The sequence below is a fragment of the Talpa occidentalis genome, unplaced genomic scaffold (genome assembly GCF_014898055.3).
Source record: "Talpa occidentalis isolate TD23 unplaced genomic scaffold, MPIMG_talOcc4v2.1 talOcc4.6, whole genome shotgun sequence".
Lineage (NCBI taxonomy): Eukaryota > Metazoa > Chordata > Mammalia > Eulipotyphla > Talpidae > Talpa > Talpa occidentalis.
This window is the reverse complement of record NW_023604972.1, coordinates 94,741,608-94,757,510: the sequence shown is the minus strand read 5'-3', so window position 1 is coordinate 94,757,510 and position 15,903 is coordinate 94,741,608. Positions and strand designations below refer to the sequence as shown.

Below are 15,903 nucleotides of genomic sequence, written 5' to 3'. Positions count from 1 at the left end.
ATGAATCTTACCTATCTTTAATTTGTATTTTCTATTGATTCTTAAACATTTTAAGTTAAATATAAAGAAAAATATCCTCATCCCCCCCCAAAATATATAACAATATGACCTATTAAGATAAACGTGCCATACTTCTACCTCTAGCTTCAATGAAGTTGCTTGATTCAGACCATCACTCCCATCAAGAATGAGAAAAGTCAGTTTAAGTATGAAAAATACCTGAGGAGGTCAGAAATTAAGGGCCCAAGATACCACAAAGAAGAGCACTGAAAAGATGAAAGCCAACACTCTGCTCTGCTTTTCCTCTGTGGACATCTGATCATCTCTTCTCTGATGATCTTCAGAGGAAGAAACTGAGGATCTGGGCAGAAAGCCAATGCTAAGATATAGAGGAGGCAGCAGAATAATAAGTAATTTTTTGCAATGGAAGGAGGACTGCCAAAATCCAGATAAGATCTACATGGTAAGGAAAGCACAGAACAGTAAATTCAGCTATCAGTGGTTGTGACCTCTAGATTATTTGTCAGAACTTAAAGCTCCACAGGACATACCAGTGGAGAGAAGGGAAAGTTTGAAGTCAGCCTAGAGTGCACTCCCTGCTTTGGGAAGGGCACATGGAGTTATGGCTTCTGGAAGACTATCCCCCAAAGGAAAGGGTACTTGATTTTCACGAGTCAAAGACATACAGAAAGGGCTGCCAGATTTGCAAAGTTAAGTCTCCCGTTCTCAATTCACTGAGTAAATGCTATGAAAAAGACTTCCATGAGAAAAAAACTATCACATGGATTTATTATTTACAATGGAAAGATAATTGACTTAGTTCTTATTTAGTTCTGCTAATATAACAAATTAGAATAGTGGTTTAGAAACAAAGAAAGAATATTTGATTTAAGGAAATATGGTGATATAAGGGAATTTATATTTTTTAGAGTGGAAGTATGAAGAATTCTGAAAATTACTTTTTTTCACAGGCTTATTTAGGTGTGAAAATAAACATTACAAGTAGAAAGTATCACTAATGGATTCCAAGTAAATAAAAAGCTAAAATAAATTTAGTGAATTGATAAGAATTTTCCAATGCAAATACCAAGAGAGAGAAAAGATTACATACTAGTTTGTTTAAATAATATGGTTAAAACAACTTTTTAAAAATTTATTAAATTATATAAAAAAGAAAAAAGACTTCAAGAGCTGTTCTGGGTTGCATGAGACTTACTCAGGAGACATCTGTAATTACTGGAATCTGTATGTGAAAAAATGGGAGAAATTGCCAGCAGGATTTAAAAAAACAAAAAGAAAAACCAGAATAAAGTGGGAGATTCAGGGCAAGATCCAATCTAAGGACAACACTGAAATCAAAGAAAGTGAAAACTCTACCTATAAACAGGATAAAAAGCACCTAGGTAGTAAATTGCAGTAGAAATTTAAATGTCACAATTTAGATACAGAGATGGCTTCTGGCCCAAACAGAACACTAGTTTTCCCCCTTTTTAGATCTCACATACTGGAAAAAACAAAATCTACTGTGGGATTATCCGTAAAGTCTGTTTAGGGGGAGTCCTCATCAACATGCATCCATTCAAGCCTTACGGCAGCAACAAAGAAGCAACAGCTGAGAAGTGAGAGGTGCAGGGGCAGGAACCTCTCTGCACATCCCCAGTCAGAAGTTGTGACAGACTTTACAGAAGGGGAAGAAACATGATTTGCATTTTGGAAAGAAAACAAATCATCAAAATGACCCTAGTTTTAACTTGGACACCTGCTACTCTGCCAGAAGACAGTTTCTAGAATAATTTTGAATGAGTTACTTTTCCTACAGTTCTACAAACTCTGAAGCCAATGTCTAGTTTACTAAAAGAAAGAAGTATACATAATATTTTAAGATGCTATTTCACAGGAAAGCTGAATGCTGCTATAAAGGGCCCTTAGGTCTTTATTTTTTTAATCCCCTTCTAATGAATGAAACTTTAGAGGGCAGAGATGGGATTTGTTGTATAATAATAAACATAGGTAGTTTTAGTTTTTCTATATTGAGTAGCAGCAGTCAGGCACTTTCTAATATGGCTGGATACATTTGTTAACGTTTGTTAAAATAAAACTGTCATAATTTAGTAATAAGGACTTGCCCCTAGAGATAACAGTTAATAATTCTGAAATAACTGAGGTCTTACCAAGATTCTGATGATTCAAACCTATACTGCTGAATATTAAGCAGGACAGGATAAGTTCTCTGGTACAAATACCTTGAAGAAATAATTTCTAAATATACAGAAAGGTAATTTAACTGTATATGTTGCATCTTGTGTCACCTCCCTCTATACTGATATTTGATGAAGACTTTAATGTTTATGAAACTTCTAAAGCAGAATCAAAGTTCCTATTTGAAGAAATGTGAAGTCTTTGAGAAATGTGAAGTCTTTAGAATTGGCATTCCTATATGAGTAGTGCCAAAGCACTTCACATGGCAGAGAATGTACACTATTAGAAATAAAATTACCTAAGAAAAAATTAACAAAGCTGCACAGAACAAAAAGCTAAGTAGAAAGAAGAAAACAAACAAAAGAGAGCAGTGTAAGTTATCATCTTAACAGAATAAAAGAAAAATCGTATGATCATCTCAATAGATACAGAAAAAACAGTTGATGAAAATCAATACCATTCAAGATTTTAAAACTCCCAAAAACAATGAAAAAAAGTAAATTTTCTTATTCAGATGAAGACTATAGAAAAACCAATTAAGAACTAGAGAAAGACAACCTTAAAAGCAAATCCTTGAAAACTGACTAAAGAACTGAAGTATCCAAAGGATAAAGGGGTTTGGGGGAGAAGCAGGAACAAAGAGCAAAGGAAACACAGTGCTCTATGTTAATGGGACTATGGGTGATTTAGTGACAGGTACCCTATGGTGGCAATGCCTGATAGGGGGAATCCTAATGTTATCACAATTAAAAGAATAAATTATTTTTTAAAATTTTAAAAATAAAACTAAGAACTTAAATTTCTTTTAAATTTGTATCAGAAATAAATCATACAGAAGAAATCTCCCTTGAATTTACTGAAGAATTTTCACTAAGGAAGTAAATATAAAAGCAGTTGAAAAGCAGGTATAGACTGGGAAAACAATTAGTATTTTTCATTACTCACATGATTCTGAAAAAACAGTCTGCATAATACATCTAAATACTGATAGGAATCCTAGAGATTTTTAGGGAAGGTAATAGATAATCAAATAACAGAATACTTAGAAGATATTTATGGAGTACCTATGTTCTACCTCATCTATCCCTGCACAGATGAGACAAAGAGACAAAGCAAAGAACAGAAACACTGCACTTTCTTTTTCTTATTCTTTCAAAGGCTCCCCATTCCTAACTATAAAAATATTCCCACATAGGAGAGAAAGGAACTCTCCTGCACTGCTGGTGGCAGTGCAAACTGGTCCAACCACTATGGAAAGCTGTGTGGAGATTCCTCAACCTACTAAAGATAGAGCTTCCATATGATACAGCAATTCCACTCCTAGGTATTTACCCAAAGGACACAAAAACATTAATTCCAAAGAGCATCTGCACCCCTATGTTTATAGCGGCACAATTTACAATAGCTAAGCTTTGGAAACAACCCAAATGCCTAAAAATAGATGACTGGATCAAGAAGATGTGGTATATACACAATGGAATATTACTCAGAATTCAAAAAAAGATAAACACATGCAATTTGCAGCAACATGGATGGAGCTGGAAGGGATCATGCTCAGCGAAATAAGCCAGAAAGAAAAAGAAAAATATCGGATGGTCTCACTCCTAACAGGAATCTAGAAAACCTAAATAAGGGACCAGGAAAAAGAATAACTATAAGAAAGAAAAAAATCAAAATCAACAAACAACTATGAACCAGAGACACACTTTCGGGGCGGGGAAAGGAGAGATTGGGGTCAAAATCAGGGGGTTGCAAGTATATGGGGAATATAAAAATAAAAAAAAAAATATTCCCACATAGCATATTTCAAATTCTGTAACAAAACAGATTAAAACAAACAAAGAAAAAAGAAAACCTCTGCTCTCAAAGAATACATTCTAATAGAGCAAAGCAGAAAATTAACTGACAATTTTCAGATGGTGATCTGGCCCCAGAGAATTCTTTAAGCTCATTTTCTTCTATCTTCACTCTCATACCTTCTGCTCTAGTCACTGATCTTTATGCTGTTTCCCAAATATCACAGCCAGGTTTCACCCCATCATCTTTGCACCCACTTTTTCTTTTGTTCAAAATGTTCTTCCCTAGTTATTCATATGATATATACCTTACCATCTTTTTCAAAAGTCATCTCAGCAAGACTTTCCCTGATAACTCTGTATAAGGTTACATCCTTTTACAAAATCCATGAGAACAGAAACTTTGCCATCATGGGAAAGTTTTACTTCTGGTGTAACCTAATGCTGAGTACACTGCCTGGTACAGAATAGTCAATCTATTATAATACTGCTATGTAAATGTATAAGTGGACAGATACTTATTTCCTGAACTACATTTCCCCTTGCGGTAGGCTGTATTATCCCCATTTTAAAATCAGTAAACTGAGTTTTGAAAGATTAAGTACAATGCCCAAGATTGCAAAGATGACAGGTTAATCTCTATTCAAACCCAGTAAACCTAGCTCTAAAGGCTTTTTTTGCTCTACTACAAGATGAGGCAGGCATAAGCTGATTCAGAAAGAAATCTGAGGGAAGATTTTCTCCCTTCCGTGGTATACTGAAGGATTTTTCTACCTTAATCTACAGAAGAGAAAGTATCAAACTATTATAAATCTCTTTTTATCTTCCTGTACACTCTCTTAATACCTGGATTTTTAGAAGCCTGCAGCAAAGATATTATTCAGTAACTCATAAAGCAATGAGTGACCTTACATTAGCTCCACAATGTTTTCATATAAGTTCCTAAATAGAACACAAGAGGTGGCTGGTTACTCAATTACTGTTCTAATTAACATTTTGTTTGCTAAGCAGATAAGGATTTAGAAATTAAATTTGATAAAAATTTGATAAAAAATGGCTTTGTCAATTATTCTTGAGGCTTTTGTGGAAGCACAATAAGAGTGTTAAATGTGTCCTCCTGCAATCCTCATGCAGACACCTTTTCATGAATTAGTTGTAGTTTTAAAAAAATCTCGTATTTGTGTTTCTAAGATTTCCCAGTTGAAAAAAGTTATGGCACATTCAATACACTATAATAGAAGCCTATTCAAACATTGCATACTTGAGTACTGTCCAACCAGAATTTTATTCAATTATTGATTTTAACGAAATTTTTACATTAAACAAAGAACTGTCAATCTTCACTGCCTCAAAATGTAGTCTAAGGAATACCTGCATCAGAACAACTTGCAACACATATTAAAGCACATTTCATACCCCAAGTTTGTTCTATCTGAATTCAGCAAGAAGAAAGGGGAGAGAAGGTATTTTCACTTTTTACATGGTTCTCAGGGATATTCACAGGCAAATTGCATACTGAAAATATTGGTCTATATGAATAATATTGGCATCATTATAGAACTAGAGAAGAAAGCAAAATATAACAGTTCTTTAACGATAGTCTATGTTTCAGCTGCTCTATTAAGGGAGGGCAATAAGTATCTTTTCACCAGAAAAATTAAGGAAGTCATTTATGGCTATATAATTGACCTGAGTCTAAGAAACTATAAAAATACCTTCCATTTCTTTTTTTTTTTATTCTATCATTTTTACTGAAGTAACAATGGTTTATGACATGGAAAATGAATTGGGGATAGAGGTTCACAACTCTTCATATGTATATAACCACACCAGATCCACTACCAAAACACCCATAATCCTCCACCACAGTCCATTTGACCCTCCTACCCCCTTTGCTCTCCTCCAATCATGCTCCCCTTCTATTAGCTTCAATTCTACAGTCAGATTTCTAGGAGGATTTCATTTTGATTTTCTATTCCTTTGTTTAGTTTTTTATATTCTATGAGTGAAATCATCCAGTTTTGTCTTTCTTCTTCTGACTTATTCCACTTAGCATAATCTCCTCCAGGTCCATTTATGGTGTTGTAAATGGCCAGATTTCCTTTTTCATAGCTGAGTGGTATTCCATTATAGCTCTGTGTGTGTGTGTGTGTGTGTGTGTGTCTTTTTTTTTTTTTTTTTTTTTTTTTTTTTTTTTTTTTAAAGAGGCATGTATTTTTATTCATTTGTTTGTTTGTTTGTTTATACAAGCACTGGGTATAGTCAGAAGCGTGGGAGGGTGAGATAATTCACCAGATCCAGAGCAGAGCAGGCAGAAGGACCGAAGTACACTGCTGAGGGGAGCAGTGGGCGGCAGGAGAGGTCTGCACGCCATGTGGGACCCTCCTTGGTGGCCGGGGAGCAGCTGGGGATTGAACTGGTGCTGCAGAGGCTGCGGGCAGCTTCGCAACCCAGTGCTCAACCGCTGCGCCACCAGGGAGGCCCAAGTATACATCTTCTTGACCCACTCATCTATATTCGGGCACTTAGGCTGTTTCCATAACTTGGCTGTTATAAATAGTACTGCAATGAACATAAGAGTGCATATATCCCTTCAAATTGGTTTTTGCATCTTCAGGGTAGATACCTAGGAGTGGGACTGCTGGGTCATAAAATAAATCAATTTTTAACATTTTGAAAAACCACCATACTAATTTCCATGGGAGCTGGACCAGTCTACATTCCCACTACAGTGCACAAGGGTTCCCGTTTCTCTACACCCTTGCCACCACTTGTTGCTAGTCTTTTTTGACATGGGCTATTATCACAGGAGTGAAATGGTATCTCATTGTGGTTTGATTTGTATTTCCCTGATGATAAGTGATGACAAGCATTTTTTCATGTGCATTTGTATGTCTGGAATTAATATGTATTCTTTGGAGAAGTGTCTACTTAGCTCCTCTGCCCATTTTTCAATTGGGCTGTTTGTTTTCTTACTGATGAGTTGTAGCATTGTTTATTTTTAGATCTTGGATATTTTATTAGCACCTTGTTGGACAGATGATGTGCAAATATGTTTCACCACCCAGAAGGGTGCCCTGTAGTTTTTATATAGCGACTATCATTGTGCAGAAACATTTAGTTTGATGTAGTCCCATTTGTTTAATTTTGCTTTTGCTTCCCTTGCTATTGGAGTTAAGTCCCCAAGACATCACTGAAACCAACATCATAAGAGTATTTAGCCCATGATTTCGTCTACATAGAAAAACACCTTCCTTTTACCACCCTTAACAGAAGTTGTTTGTGGCCCAGGGTTGAAGTTTCTTGAATGGAGAGGAGGTAAAAAGAGGCTGTGCTCCCACCTGGGCCTCTAGTGGTGACTCCCCTCCTATGATGGTGAGAAGACTGACATCAGATTGTGAGTCCCCATCATTACATAGGGGATGCTAAGCTAAACTATTTAAGAGTTCTAATTTCTAAAAATCCTTTTCATATTCAACATACTCCTTTGTTGCCAATTTTTTTTTGTTATTGAAAAAACTTTTGAAATATTAAATGTTATAATACTCTCAAAAAGTGTGGTGCCAACACTAAAAAAAAGGGGGACCTCAGACACCATATCTTTTAACATCAACTTAGGCATAAAATTTATGAGTCTCATCCAACCATTGTGGAAAGCTATCTGGAGGTTCCTCAGTCTACTAAAAATGGAGCTACCATACGATCTGGCAAGTCTACTACTAGGGATCTACCCAAAGGACACAAAAACAGTGATTCAAAGAGCACCCGTACACCTATGTTTACTGCAGCACTATTTACAATAGGTAAAACCTGGAAACAACCCAAATGCCCAAAAATAGATGACTGGATCAAGAAGATGTGGTACATATACACAATGGAATAGTATTCAGCAATCAAAAAAGAAAAACTCATGCCATTTGCAGCAATGTGGATGGAGCTTGAAGGAATTATGCTCAGTGAAATAAGCCAGAAGGAAAAAGAAGAGTATCAGATGGTTTCACAGGAATATAGGTGAACCAACTAAGACATCAGTGTAAAAAAAACAATAATAACCGTACAAAATACAACAAAGCAAAAACAGACAATTGTAAACCAGAGACATACTGCAGGGGAGGAAGATGGAGAGAGGTGGGAGAGAGGGAGGGAGGAGCACAGGGTTCTGTGGTGATGGTGCATGGGTGCCTTGGGGAAGGAAATTCCATGGGGACTCAATCTGAGGGGGTGGGGGAAGCAAATATTGTCTAAAAATGATAAATGATAAAATCAAAAAAATAAAAAAAAAAATTATGACTCTCTGATGTCACATAAATAGGTCCCTTCCCAAAGATTTTTGAACCCATATTCAATTGTGAACAAACAAGTGTCAGTTTGCCACTTTTATGATCATGCTGACTTTAGAAACTAAATTTACAGATAAAGAGAGACTTCTTAAAGGCTGACAATCTATTCTGGGAAAGCTCACAAGGCTCTTCTGAAAGTACATTTACTGATACTATTAATACTGAGTTCCAAGCTTCCTGGGTAAGTGATTAAGTTCTCCTAAAGATACAATGCAATGGAGTTCTAGACTGAATTAAACATACCATGTAACATAGTCACAATGTCCCTATATTAGGATTATGAAATTCATTAATTTTATCACTGCTAATAGTGAATTATCACAATCTTCTTAAAGATATGACATGAAATTATAAAGACAACCATTAGAAAAAAAAATATCAAAATAAGCCAAGAAAAGCAAACCACTCAGTGAAAGATTCTCTAAAAGATATGAAAATAGAAAATAAGGGGCCTCCCTGGTGGCAAAAGGGTTAAGTACTGCACTATGAAGCAATTCGCAGCCTCCACAGCACAAGTTCAATCCCCGGCAAGCCAGGGAGCAACCCGCATGGCACAGCAGACCTCTCCTGACTTGCCCACTGTTCCCCTCAGCAGTGTATTTCAGTCAGTCTGCCTGTACTGTTCCCCACTCTGTCTCTGGTGAATCCTTTCACCACCCCCACCCCCACATCTCTGGCCTGTACCCAAGCTCTTGGATGTATATATAAATAATCTTTTAAAAAAAAATAAAATACAAAATAATATGAGCAAACTAGTATCTACCACATTAAAAAATGTAAATGTACTAAAATTCACCTGTTACAGGGCTGAAGCAGGGGCAGGTCTGGGTCCATCTCTGGGAAGGCACCATGACCCCTCAATTCCAGCCAGAGCAGATGGGGTAATGACCCATGGCCCCCTCCATCACCCACCCAGATGGAGTTCACAAAAGAAAAAAGAAAATTCACCTGTTAAAACAGACTTAATTTTAGACTGAATTACAAGCAACCAAAAACCTCTATGCTACAAGCAGGAACAAAACTTAAAGCAACTCAGAAAAGTTAAAAATAAAAGGATGACTGAAAAAAATGCCCAGATGGATACAGTAAGTAAATGCAAAGAAAAAAAAAGCACAAAACAAGATTTTATTTGTCAGACAAGATAAAAATTAGGACAAAAAAATTACATAAGATAAAAATTGATGCTTCATAAAAAAGAACATTAGAAAAACTTTTTACCCAATATTTTAAAAATGCTTTTAGGTTTTCAAATTATTAAAGTATATTACTTACTCAAAAAAATAAGAGCAATAAAGGAAAGAATTATAAGATTTTGCATTAATCCAGGAGGAGACGTTCTTCCACCTCCCTGGACTTGAACCTGGAAGACCAGGAGGCTGGCAGTCCTGAGGAAGGAGTGGCTTGGGCCCTCCCGCCACCTCGTGGAACTACGAGGAAGGAGAACAGTAGGTGAAGAGACAATGAAAAGCTTCTAAATCCAACCACACCTGATTCTAGACTACACTTGAGCTTTCCAGTTATGTGAGTCAATAAATTCATTTTCAACTTTTAAAAATTAATAAATACTGCAGCACTGTGTACAACACCTAGAACATAAAGCACCCTAAATGTCCATCAGTCAATAGCTGGATGAAGAAAATCTAATATATCCACAAAATGGAATACTATTAAGTCGTAAGAAAAACTAAAATAAAGCCATTTACTCACAATCAGGAACGTTTGGGGGAATTGCATGTAGTAAAGCAAGTCAGAATGACAAAGGCATACTATACATTTACTCAGTGGATGATCGATAAATAAAATATTTACAAAACTAGCAGATTTTAATAAATACTATGAGGGATCTGACATTAAGATGAAGGGGGAAGGAAGAAAGGAACAGAGACTATAAGGGAATATGGCAGGGTGGAAATTTGAAAAATAACATAAGACAGTATAACACGGGGATTTTGAATTTCATCTGCTGGGAGTCACTATTACAGTAAACTTTTGTATTGTGTTTTCATGTTGCTCCAGGAAAAGGTGCTGAAAAGAGATTACTGTCAAAAAGCCATTAGTAGAAAACCCTTTTGTGCCATATCAAAAAAAAAAAAAAAATCAAAGGATGTTATTAACTTACTTTGTCCAGCTAGCTATTTAACTCATGCATTATAGTGTTTAAAATAAAAAAATTAAAATTCAGTAAGAACTCACTGGACAGTGTGGGGTTTTCTTTTTTTTTTTTTAATTTTTATTTATGCACACAAGAACTGGGGTGTAAGCCAGAGGTTGGGGACGAGAGGGTTCACCAGAGACAGAGTGGGAAGCAGAACAGGTAGATCTACTGAAATACACTGCTGAGGGGAGCAGCCAGTGAGACAGGAGAGGTCTGCTGACTCCCTGGCTGGGGATCAAACTCATGCCACAGAGGTTGGCGATAGCTTGATAGCACTGAGACTTTAAACCCTATGCCACCAGGGAGGCAGACAGTGTGGGGTTTTCTAGGTGCCTTTGGATCTCCAGAGTGGAAGTACATCCAACAACAGCTTCTGAGAAAGATGACAAGACTTACTGAAATCCACTTGGCCAATAGTGAACCAAGATCAGGAAGACCTGAATTCAACTAGTGAGTCTGCTTCAGACCAAACAGGGAGACAAGAGTACAAGTCGAAAACTCTGGAGACCAGCAGGACCCTCCCTAAAAGGGCCAGCAAGCAGAGGTGAAGGGATCTTAGTCAAGTTACCCATGGGTACCAGAAATTAAAAGCAAATCTAGGGGCCAGACTAGATCAGACTAAATCTCCTGCCAGACTAAGAGTTATGGTTTAAAAAATGAACCAAAAAAAACACCCTAGAGGATAGGTTTGTATGGGAGGGAAAGGGAGCAATGAGAGTGTCTTCACTCACTGTGAGAACTCCATGGGGCCTCAGACAAAGGCCTGAGGTTAAGGAATACTCAAGAGCAGCAAGGATGGTGGCTGTGCCACTCAGAAGACTAACATGGGAGGTACCATCTTAAGGTAAGAATCTACTAGGTAAACCTGTGCCTTTCTACACATTTCTGGAGACATTTGCTTATACTTTCCTTTTTCAATAGTGACTGCTGTTACCTTTAAAAAAAAAAGTAAAAGCTCAATCAAAAAATTTATAATTTGTTAATCTCTCTCTCCCTCTCCCCCCACCCCGTCTGCAAAGAGGTCTTTATGTATTTATAGAGCACTGTAATATATCAGTACTTTAACAAAAGTAGTAGATGACAGGAATAAGACCCACATGCCTAAAGCAAAATTTTTGTATTGCTAATGCAGACAGAAAGATAAAGTATAAGGAAATATGCAAGCAGAAAAGTTCTCTCATCCTAGAAGCATTATATGTTCATGTATACAGTGCCTTAGAAATAATCTAAGGAAGCCCCTCCCCTCTGCAGCACCAAACAAAGACAGAATGTGATGAGAGGCTAGGCTCTGTGTCTCTCTGGCACAGTAAGTAGGTGGGAAGGAGGCAGAATATGACAATCAACCTATCGGTCAGGCTGTTCCTACTGTTCTCTAGAATGTAGAAGAAACAGGATTATATTTTGCATAGGTGGGCATCTCTCGTCTTACTCAAATTAATCACCCACAAGTAAACTGTGTGCTATCTAGGGGTTGATAGTTAAGAGTTACATAAAAGACTATAAAGTATACTTATTGCTAAGGCAATTCACACATACATGATACTCTTACTTTGGTAACCAGGAACTGCTCATACTTAAAAAGGGTAGTATTCACTTTATCAAATACTTCCAAACTGCCCGATACTTGTGGTCAGAACCACAATTAGTATTTACATGCCTATTTGCAAGAAAAGTTATGTCTATTTAAAAATATTATATACCTATCACTTTCCAAGTAGTGTGAAACATGAGGCAGAAGCAACCAGGCATCCAAGGAAGAGAGACAGCAGTCTGACTTAATTCCATTATTTACCAATCAACAATGGATTCTTTAAAGGCTTAATCTACATTAAGAAATGTTTTTACATTACCTAGTGCCCACACATATTGATAGAATACTAATTTTTTATTGCTACCATGACAAATTACCACTAACTTAATGGCTTAAAAGAACACACATTTATTATCTTACAATTCTATAGGTAGGTCAGAATCCAAAACTGGTGTCAACCAGCTAAAACCAAAATGTCGCCAAAGCTCCTTGCTGAAGGTTGTAAGAGTGACACTGGTTCCTTGCTTTTTCCAGTTTTTAGAGGCACACAACAATATTTGGCTTCTGACCTCTTGCTCCATCTTCAAAGCAAGTATTGGTAGATCAAATATTCAAAATCATATCACTCTTCTGCCTCCCTCTTTCACATTTAAAGTACTCTTCTGATTAACTGTGCCCAACTGGATAATTCAGGATTCTCTCCCTATCTTAAAGGTAATTAAGTAGCAACAACCACTCTAATTCCCTTTTGCCATTTAACTAGTCATAGGTTCCAGGAACTGGGACAGGCACACCTTCTAAGACTCATCATTCTGCCAACCCCGTACAGATATGAATGTGTAGACACTAAAGCTATCTGACCACACAAGCCTATTTTTCATTTATAAAAATGCATATATTATATAGCAGTTACTAAGGACAGTAACTACTACAAAGGGTTGTCATGTACATTACAGAATTAATATAATAGTCATAAAATATATGACATATAATAAGGGCTTCATTAATTATTTTTTACACGTTTTTATTTCTTTTTAGTTTAAATTTTTCTCACTGTGGAATGTATTTCCCTAATATCTGTCAAGTGTGACCTATCCTCCTAGGCCCTCTCTTGAATGATGTTTCTCCACGTTCTATAAAGCTATATTGTCTAATTTAGTACCTATTAATTACACATGTCATTGAACAGGTGAAATATGATTAGTCAGAACTGAAAGGTAGTATCAGTGTAAAATAAACACTGGACTTTGAAAATTTAGTGTATCAGAAAGAATATAAATAATTAGTATCTTAAAAAGAATTACATGTTGAAATGACATTGTGGATATGTGGATCATATCATGGATCATATTATGTATCTACAGAGCAGAGCTGCTTTAGATAGAATTATTCTCTCGCTCTCATGGACTAATTTAGTACTTAGTTTGCTTTTCTATCATATGCTCTAGCAATCTGCTTTATACTAGAGTAATTTGTTTATGTGCTGGCTTTCCAAACTGACTGGTAACCCTTAAGGGCAAAGATTATGGATCTTCTAAAGTCGATAAAATCCATAGTAATTGTACAATAAATGTCTGTGAAGCTGAATGGAAAAGGAATGTGTTATTTGTATATACTATTTGATTGACTATTTGATTTGTATATACTATTTGATTGACAAGAATGACCAAAAGTCAATCTGTCATTCTGATGCTCTTTCTTGGGTTAAAGACAGAATTAGGATGCACAGCAAATGAAAAAACAAAATTTCATAAAACAATACTTATCACATACAGTCTAATCATCTATCTTAGAATCCATACAATTCTTTTTTAAAGTTTAGGCAACCCATAAAATTCTTTTCATTGTCCACTGATGATTTATGACTATAGTTCAAGAAAGACGGCCTTGATGCATTAAGCGCAGGACTTCCTAATTGGACACGAACCATCTTAAAGTTGCCATGTGATGCTTATATCTGCTACTCTCAATGACCCACCAAATAAGGTCTTACCCTGTGGGATGGGCAAGACCCAACATGGCCATTAAGTAAGGCATGCAGGCATATTACATGTTCTTCTAACAGCGTTCCTATGGGGGCTGGGCAATCTAGCATACTCACACTACGTGTTCAAGGTTCATGTACACTCTCATGAGATGCAAAGCCCAGCTCTGCCTGGCCAAGAAAAGTTGATAAGAGCTAAAGGCACAAAGTAAGAGAAAATGCGTAAGGGTGCTGACAGAAAGACTCCCAGGGTCTTGTCAGAATTTTCTGAAATTCTGGGGTTGGGGAGAGCGCAAGGAAACTTGGAGAAATGTCATCAACCTTATATTAGGTTTATTAAACTAAAGTGTGTATTGTATCATATACAAGACAGGTAGTTTTCTTAAAGAAGGTGAAGGGAGGGGGCAAGGAAGGAAGGGAAGAAATATGGTAGAGGAAAAAGATATACAGGACTTCAGAGACTTTCACTGCTCCAAGGATCAAGACATGGGCTAGTGATTACAAAGAAACCACAAAAAAGGATGGGAGGGAGAAGAAATTCCTAGCCTGAAAACAAGAGATAAGAAAATAATCTCAAAGTAATCAAGAAAAATAATGGACATTAGTAAGCAGTCTCTCTGCAGCAGGGAGGTTTGACAGGAAGGAGTCATTGAAAAGACTAATGGATAAATCTAAGTTAACAAAGGTTCAGACAGATAAGCAATCCCCGAGGGTCTCTAAACCAAGGTAGCCTCAAGTTCTTGATGTAAAGAAATAGTGAAAGGAAGCTTTGATAGGAAGGAAAGGAATGAAAATAATCTCTTTTTGAACCATGAAGAGGTAAAAGTGAGAAAAAAAATTGAACAGATAATGAAAATAGATGGTTAACTGTATTAAAATCCCTGTTAAGGGGGTTTTTATATTTTATATTGTTATAGTTATTATATATTTATGATAGTAGAAGGTAGACTTACCAGAATCAAGACTTAACTGTACTTCAGTACAAACTGTGGTAATTAGGAGACTTTATGAAATTAAATCTTTAATTCCAATAAACAGTTGCATTTACAAAAATCAAACAGAATTAGTAAAACAAGTCTGCATCTCATAAAACTGCTCCCAAACTTTCTGCTCAAGCAGTATGTCTCCACCCTGGGAGTTCTCTATAGAAATTAGTAAGATCATCCCTCCAAACTACTCAAGTGTTTCTTCTTTTTTCAGTCATCAACAAACATACTGTGTGTACATTCTACTTACGCTTTTCATGTAGAGATATTCCTGAGTAACAGTCAATGAAAATCCTATAACAAACACTCTTACAAAATAATTATTACCTATTAATTGTGTCTTAAAATCTGGAATTTCATATACATAAGCACACCCACTAAAAGTGATAACTAGATATATAAAAACTATGTATCAAGAAAACAAATGAAAATACAATGGCATTTCAACCAGGGCAGGAATTAATATAGTAAAAGGAAATCCACATAAAACAGATTTTTATTAAGACTTCCTCTTTAAATTTTTCCTACAGACATTTTCCTACTTTGCATGAGATTTATTTCTGTGAGTCCACAGCCATACCACCCTAAACGTGCCTGATCTCTGAAGGTAAGCAAGGTCAAGTCTGGTTAGTACTGGTTGAGAGATTTATTTCTGCTATTTAATCCATTACCATCTCAACTACTGCAATCAATTTTCTGCTGGTGTATTTTTCTAAACAGCAAAGTGAAATTATTATATAATATACATAATGAAAAATGCCAAAGGATTCAACTTTATTTTTATCTTCTACTGCAGAAACAAGAAATGAGGAAGATGAGTAAGACAGACTAGAATGAGAAAAAGAGATTTCTTATGAACACCACCAAAGAAAAGGTTTCAAGTGCCACAGATGAGGTTACGACCTTGTTATC

The 15,903-nt window shown here is 36.2% G+C and overlaps 1 protein-coding gene and 1 pseudogene across 5 annotated transcripts in view; one reads left to right on the top strand and one right to left on the bottom strand.

The window, feature by feature from the left end:
* MSH3 (mutS homolog 3) overlaps nucleotides 1–15,903 on the bottom strand; it is a 177,556-nt gene that overhangs the window by 133,606 nt on the left and 28,047 nt on the right. The gene's annotated exons all lie outside the window — the stretch shown is intronic.
* Nucleotides 615–1,788, top strand: LOC119261262 (SIN3-HDAC complex-associated factor-like; annotated as a pseudogene).